The sequence below is a fragment of the Pinus tabuliformis genome, chromosome X (assembly GCF_031772625.1).
Source record: "Pinus tabuliformis cultivar Carrire ecotype Pingquan chromosome X, CPIR1, whole genome shotgun sequence".
NCBI classification, from domain to species: Eukaryota; Viridiplantae; Streptophyta; class Pinopsida; order Pinales; family Pinaceae; genus Pinus; species Pinus tabuliformis.
Window position 1 is genome coordinate 756,759,497 of NC_142308.1, and position 7,515 is coordinate 756,767,011.

Consider the following 7,515-nt stretch of genomic DNA (forward strand, 5'->3'; position numbering starts at 1 on the left):
TTACAATGGGCCAAAACAACTCTGTTTTTCTATCAAATGTCCAACCCTTTCTACATTCTAATCTGATCCCTTTATAGGCAAACAAACTTCTCCACCTCGAGCTTCCTCCTCCAGCATGAGGGGAGCCTCGAAGGTGGCTATTCACTATCCCTATCTAGTGCATAACTAACCTATTAATTACATCAGTGCTGAGTTATGATTACATAAAGTTCTAATCAAACTAAAATACTAATTCCTTTCTCCTCGTAATATGATTCTTCTTGGATGCTGACACATGTCCTTTTGCTGATTGAGTTGAGAAGGCTGAGCTACAGATACAATGAATATTGATTTTGGATGTTTGAAAGCGCTGATGGCTCATTAATTGACCAAAAGATGTGCTCCTATTTTAACGGTCTCTGTCTCCCATTTTCCTTCATCATATAAATACCACGCTCCAAACTCTTTAAACCTTTAATGACAACACATAATAACCATATGCCCTATGATTTGGATACTTCATGGACCAAACAGGTGTACCAACCGAACATTCTGGTAACCCCACCAATACCCTAGTAGCTCGGTCATAAAGTGCCTTTGAGAAAACTTTATGAAAATAAACAAAATATTTTATTTTCCCTTCAAGACCTACACCTGTCACTGTTTGAGCTGTTATGAAATCCATGTATAATCTCCCTCCTGTGTTTGAGACCTTCTTTTTAACATTCGCTGACCTCATCATTAAAGTTCATTGTTTTTCCACAAAACAGCATTCTACAGCAGTTTCGTACCACGCTACGAAACTGCTGTAGATGTCAAAACAGAACCTATGTATCTTGAAGCGTTTTCTGCTTAGATTCATGATCTCTTCAGACATTTGTACAGCTGTTAGGAACCTAAATAGTTTTAAAAAAAATGAAGCTTGCTTCTGTCATTACATATCACAGCAACCTTGATTAGCATCAAACCAATAAACAGCTTAAATACTAAACTCTGACTGTCTTGAGCTTTATTTTCTCAACAGCCACTCATTTTCTCTTGGATGAAGCATTCGGTTAAGATATAATTCCTACAGGGACTCTGCTTTTTATGCTTAGAACCTAGAAGTCAAAAGCTGCAATGTGGGCACTAACAACTTTATCTCTCAATGGATCCACAATAACATCAGAGATATTCTAGATTGAGGCAGCGCATGTTATAGTACTCAAAAGGCTCGACAAAATATCCTTTAAAGCAATCTCGTGAATAAGACAACAAATTGCTGAAGTTCACACTGAAGTTCAGTACTTTGCATCTCCATTTGAAGTAGCATCTCCATCTTTGCATGTTAATACTTTCCTAACTGCATTTGCGAGGTCTGTCACGTGACTATCATTGCAACCTATCTCAAGTAGAGCTGTCTCTAGTTGAAAAAGATATTCAATGTTAGGCCTGGAAAGACTCACAGCTCCAACAATTTGATGAGCCATCATTTCCAATGGTGCAAGGCCCAGGTAATTCTTATTCGAATTCTTGTCTGTTGATGCAATGTACACAAGGACTCCAGATATAGCTGGCTCTGTTGAATCCTCTTCAAAATAGAAATCAACGTAGGCCTTTTGGTCATATTCCTTCTCTCTCACTTCTAGATAAGATAAAGCAATATCCTCAGCTTCCTGTCCAGAAACCCTGTAAGCAATGTCCCAACTGGTGTGGCCATCGTGAGGCTCGAGTGTAACAGTCCTGCCGGGATTGGCAGGGGTTCCTCTATGGTCTATGCTCCCTTGATGGAAAAGACGACGGTAGCCTTTGATGAAACCAACTCGTCATTCGTCATAGTGGAAACCCGCCTTCCATATTATGGAACCGTAACCAAACACCCACAGAACCATCTCCTCCGCCTTGCCGTCGACCTCCCTCAATTCTACAGCCTCCAGGGGATGCCATTCAATCTTCCACGGATGCCATTCACTAGTGCAAAATCTCGTGATTATTATAAGCCTCTGTTTATGCAAGATTTTCTTGAACTATGGCTTTTAAGTGAGTGCCAGAAATTATAATGACAATCCTCCTTCTTTAAACCAACAGCTGGAGCATGTAACCGGCACGATTACCCTGTTTGAAGAAGACAACATCAAAATAATACCATCCACCATGACAAAGGAAATTCATCTATTTCGAACTCTGCCATTTGCGCCATCCTTCTTTTATTTCTATTTAATGCGCACTCACCCTTTTAACGACACCAGTTAACCTAAAACCAACTCTTGTGCCACTAATAAAGGCGGCCTTGTAGCATATAAAACTACTCGACACTTGGCATTAATCACCGCATTTGAAAAGAGCACTTTCATGTCTTCAATATATGCATTAATAATGAACCAACGTGCTCGATAATACTCAAGACATTTTCATTTATATCAGTCATTTTAAAAGCCCGTGTGCCTTGAAGAAACGACTGCAATGCATTTCGCATAAGCCATGAAAGAAGAGTTGCTTGATTTTTTAGGTAGCACGGTGTGACTTAAATCACAGATAAATCCCTTTTCTAGCAAAAGCTTGGCTCGCAAATTCTCAAACGATACCACTCGCCCTTCAAGACTTCAATTACTAAACTCTTCTTCTACATCGCTACCATTCGGACCATTGTGATGACAAATACAGGGGCTATGATTGTTGAGAAAAGTTCTGGCCTCATGCCACGTTACCAATGCACAATAATTATGTAATCAATACCAGAAGAGTTCGGCCTCTAATATCTCGTTTTTTGGCTGAAAAGTTCATGTTTCATAGAATGCAAGGATGAACTTTAATATAGGTTACTCGATGGCTGGGAAGAAGCAAATCTCAGCCTCTTACACCGGTTCCAAACAGAATTCTCGGTGTCCCTTTTTCCTTCTTCAAAATATGCATCCATACGTCCATTTGGAACTCTGTACTGAGAAAAGCTTATATTAACTGGAAATTTTGGGAACTCACTTTCCACAGATGGAAGACATGCAGATTCACATTGCATCCTTGGAGTGTCTGGCCTAGCATCAACCTATGTGTGAATTGTGTCCTCCTCGGCTACCACATTTTAAGAGTTTGAACTAGTGTCATCCAGAAATATGTCTAACCATTTCTTAAGTGGCGCACTATCTCCAGTTGTATCAATTAAAATCTTTGATGAAATTTTTGATAGTAAATGTAAATTTGCATCAATCCCCTCCACTGGCTTTGACTGATCTTCTGATTGCACTTCAATGTCACCAGAGTAACCAGGGGAGGGATTTTTCTTTGTAGGAGATAAATCACCCATGAGCCAGAATTCAGAGATAACTCCCTTAATGTACTTGATGCCAATCCCACAATAGCTGCATCATCATAGGGTGCCTCCTTGGACACACTGTCACTGCTCTCATCAACATTCCTGGAGGGAAACAAAACTCTATACAATAGGCATGCTAAGATTTGGACCTTCGCTGAAAACTCGAACCAATTCCCAATTTCGTAGCACGCTACGAAACCACGCAAACAGGTACCGCTGCGAAACTGCTAAAAATAATTCAGGCGCTGCGAAAACACCCACTCTTTAAGCCGGGCTAAAATTTTTTTGACTACAGCATTTTCAGTGATAACAGTGGCTCCACTTGGGATAGTGTGCCCTTGTGGTACACTAAGAACATGCAGCTCCAGTGCCTTATCCATTTTTGACAAACTAAAATTTGCTTGACAAGCATGACTGTAGGAGAAAGAAAACTATATCTACTGAAAAATAAATGCTCAGCCAACCTTGAGCTTATTTGCAATTACCTACCTACCTACCCTAACCATTTCAACTTCTTCAGCTCAATCAATATGAAACTTCCAATGCAGCCAATCATTAGCCTCATCTGATATTTGATTTCTTTGACTGTCCTGGAGTTCAGGGCCAATGTGATAGTGTGATGACTGCTGCCACTGAAATTGTCTCTGACTGTATCGGATTTCAGATCCAATGTGATAGTGTAAAGACCACTGCCACTGAAATAGTCTCTGATATTCATAAGAAAACTGAAACACTGGAGAGTAAAACTCTTCCATGTAATCAGCTATAGGGTCCCAGAACACATGATCAGCTTGTCCTTCCTTGAAACTTTCCAGCAGTGCAAACTGATCTTCAATCACAGTGTTCAGTTCCTCAATCATGAAAGAGAATGGAAGCAGCATAGTCTCCTTGCGCTCTGTCACAGGAAACTTTTGAGAATAATAATCATGATCATGAAAATTGTATGCCTAAATTTGTCCTTCTAAACCTTCAATTTCTTTCTCAATATCTTTGGCAAATTCATCAAAAAATTTCACCTTATCCTCTGACTTACAGTCAAAGGATTTCAGATATGAGGATAAGGACAAAGAAAAAGATTCATTTGTTTCTTCTTTATTGTGATCATTATTCCATTGTTTAAAACCTTCAACTGAGGGAGAGTCTGCCACCTCCTCTGTCCTATCTGTCCATTCCTCCAAAAACATAAGCCAAAGGTCTTGAAATGACTTAATGGATTCGGCAGGCAAGCATTCAACCCACTGTTTGCATTTCCCTTGAAGTGAATCATAAAATAACATAATGCAAACATCTTCATGTTTAACTCTAAGAAGCTCAGCAAAATGACAAAAATCTGTTACATGCTTCAAGGTTAAACTCAAATCTTCTCCATTGAATTTTGGACCATTCCTTATAAAGTATGCATCCTTGGGAAAATGATTTGGAAAACCATGAATTCCTGAGAAATCTATGCATGCATACCTTGAACAAAGAAGGGCAGCTTCTGGGTCTTTCATAACTCCAGTGGAATCACCATGAATATATAAACCTTGAATTCTTCAACAATGGAGTCGCCAAGGTAGTTTTGCAGCCTTGAAAATCATTTGAACTCCTGCTACCTTCAGAAATTCAATCTTAAGCTCCCGGCAGACGCACCAAAATGTTATCACAAAATCACTACTGAGGGCTGCAACCAAGCAAGATTTCATGTAACTCTTTCAAACCTATCTTTAGATCAAAGCTTAGCCTCTTTGATCAGAGAGGGCTCTCTCACACACTCTTGATAAAAAACATTCACTACAAAAGATGGCTAACTCTTTATTCATTCATGAAAGCAAAGCTGGTTGGAAACATGTCAAACTGGTTCTCATTGGGCTATGGAGTCACATATATTAAGTAAACAAGGAAAACATAATGATCTCATGGAAGTCAAGGCTCTTTGCATTATATGTCAAATATACTTCACCAAAACATAGCTTGCCAAACACACAGGAAGTCAGAGCATAGGATTATGAATTCTGAGTGATTGTGTTACAACAAGACTATAAAAGAACATAAAGTATAAAACACCATCATTATATTTGAACATAACAATCCATCGAGAATCTTGAGTAGAGAACAACACTGTTTTACTATTACTGTCAAAAAAGTCTTACAATGGCCCAAAACAACTCTGTTTTTCTATCAAATGTCCAACCCTTTCTACATTCTAATCTGATCCCTTTATAGGCAAACAAACTTCTCCACCTCGAGCTTCCTCCTCCAGCATGAGGGGAGTCTCGAAGGTGGCTATTCACTATCCCTATCTAGTGCATAACTAACCTATTAATTACATCAGTGCTGAGTTATGATTACATAAAGTTCTAATCAAACTAAAATACTAATTCCTTTCTCCTCGTAATATGATTCTTCTTGGATGCTGACACATGTCCTTTTGCTGATTGATTTGAGAAGGCTGAGCTACAGATACAATGAATATTGATTTTGGATGTTTGAAAGCGCTGATGGCTCATTAATTGACCAAAAGATGTGCTCCTATTTTAACGGTCTCTGTCTCCCATTTTCCTTCATCATATAAATACCACGCTCCAAGCTCTTTAAACCTTTAATGACAACACATAATAACCATATGCCCTATGATTTGGATACTTCATGGACCAAACGGGTGTACCAACCGAACATTCTGGTAACCCCACCAATACCCTAGTAGCTCGGTCATAAAGTGCCTTTGACAAAACTTTTATGAAAATAAACAAAATATTTTATTTTCCCTTCAAGACCTACACCTGTCACTGTTTGAGCTATTATGAAATCCATGTATGATCTCCCTCCTGTGTTTGAGACCTTCTTTTTAACATTCGCTGACCTCATCATTAAAGTTCATTGTTTTTCCACAAAACAGCATTCTACAGCAGTTTCGTAGCGCGCTACGAAACTGCTGTAGATGTCAAAACAGAACCTATGTATATTGAAGCGTTTTCTGCTTAGATTCATGATCTCTTCAGACATTTGTACAGCTGTTAGGAACCTAAATAGTTTTAAAAAAAATGAAGCTTGCTTCTGTCATTACATATCACAGCAACCTTGATTAGCATCAAACCAATAAACAGCTTAAATACTAAACTCTGACTGTCTTGAGCTTTATTTTCTCAACAGCCACTCATTTTCTCTTGGATGAAGCATTCGGTTAAGATATAATTCCTACAGGGACTCTGCTTTTTATGCTTAGAACCTAGAAGTCAAAAGTTGCAATGTGGGCACTAACAACTTTATCTCTCAATGGATCCACAATAACATCAGAGATATTCTAGATTGAGGCAGCGCATGTTATAGTACTCAAAAGGCTCGACAAAATATCCTTTAAAGCAATCTCATGAATAAGACAACAAATTGCTGAAGTTCACACTGAAGTTCAGTACTTTGCATCTTCATTTGAAGTAGCATCTCCATCTTTGCATGTTAATACTTTCCTAACTGCATTTGCGAGGTCTGTCACGTGACTATCATTGCAACCTATCTCAAGTAGAGCTGTCTCTAGTTGAAAAAGATATTCAATGTTAGGCCCGGAAAGACTCACAGCTCCAACAATTTGATGAGCCATCATTTCCAATGGTGTAAGGCCCAGGTAATTCTTATTCGAATTCTTGTCTGTTGATGCAATGTACACAAGGACTCCAGATATAGCTGGCTCTGTTGAATCCTCTTCAAAATAGAAATCAACGTAGGCCTTTTGGTCATATTCCTTCTCTCTCACTTCTAGATAAGATAAAGTAATATCCTCAGCTTCCTGTCCAGAAACCCTGTAAGCAATGTCCCAACTGGTGTGGCCATCGTGAGGCTCGAGTGTAACAGTCCTGCCAGGATTGGCAGGGGTTCCTCTATGGTCTGTGCTCCCTTGATGGAAAAGACGACGGTAGCCTTTGATGAAACCAACTCGTCGTTCGTCATAGTGGAAACCCGCCTTCCATATTATGGAACCGTAACCAAACACCCACAGAACCATCTCCTCCGCCTTGCCGTCGACCTCCCTCAATTCTACAGCCTCCAGGGGATGCCATTCAATCTTCCACGGATGCCATTCACTAGTGCAAAATCTCGTGATTATTATAAGCCTCTGTTTATGCAAGATTTTCTTGAACTGTGGCTTTTAAGTGAGCGCCAGAAATTATAATGACAATCCTCCTTCTTTAAACCAACAGCTGGAGCATGTAACCGGCACGATTACCCTGTTTGAAGAAGACAACATCAAAATAATACCATCCACCTTGACA

General features: G+C 39.4%; 2 pseudogenes; both read right to left on the reverse strand.

Moving 5' to 3' along the window:
* Nucleotides 1-1,169: 1,169 nt before the first annotated feature.
* On the reverse strand, nucleotides 1,170-1,872 carry LOC149142075 (gamma-glutamylcyclotransferase 2-3 pseudogene; annotated as a pseudogene).
* A 4,756-nt stretch (nucleotides 1,873-6,628) lies between these two features.
* LOC149142076 (gamma-glutamylcyclotransferase 2-3 pseudogene) lies at nucleotides 6,629-7,269 on the reverse strand (annotated as a pseudogene).
* Nucleotides 7,270-7,515: the final 246 nt, after the last annotated feature.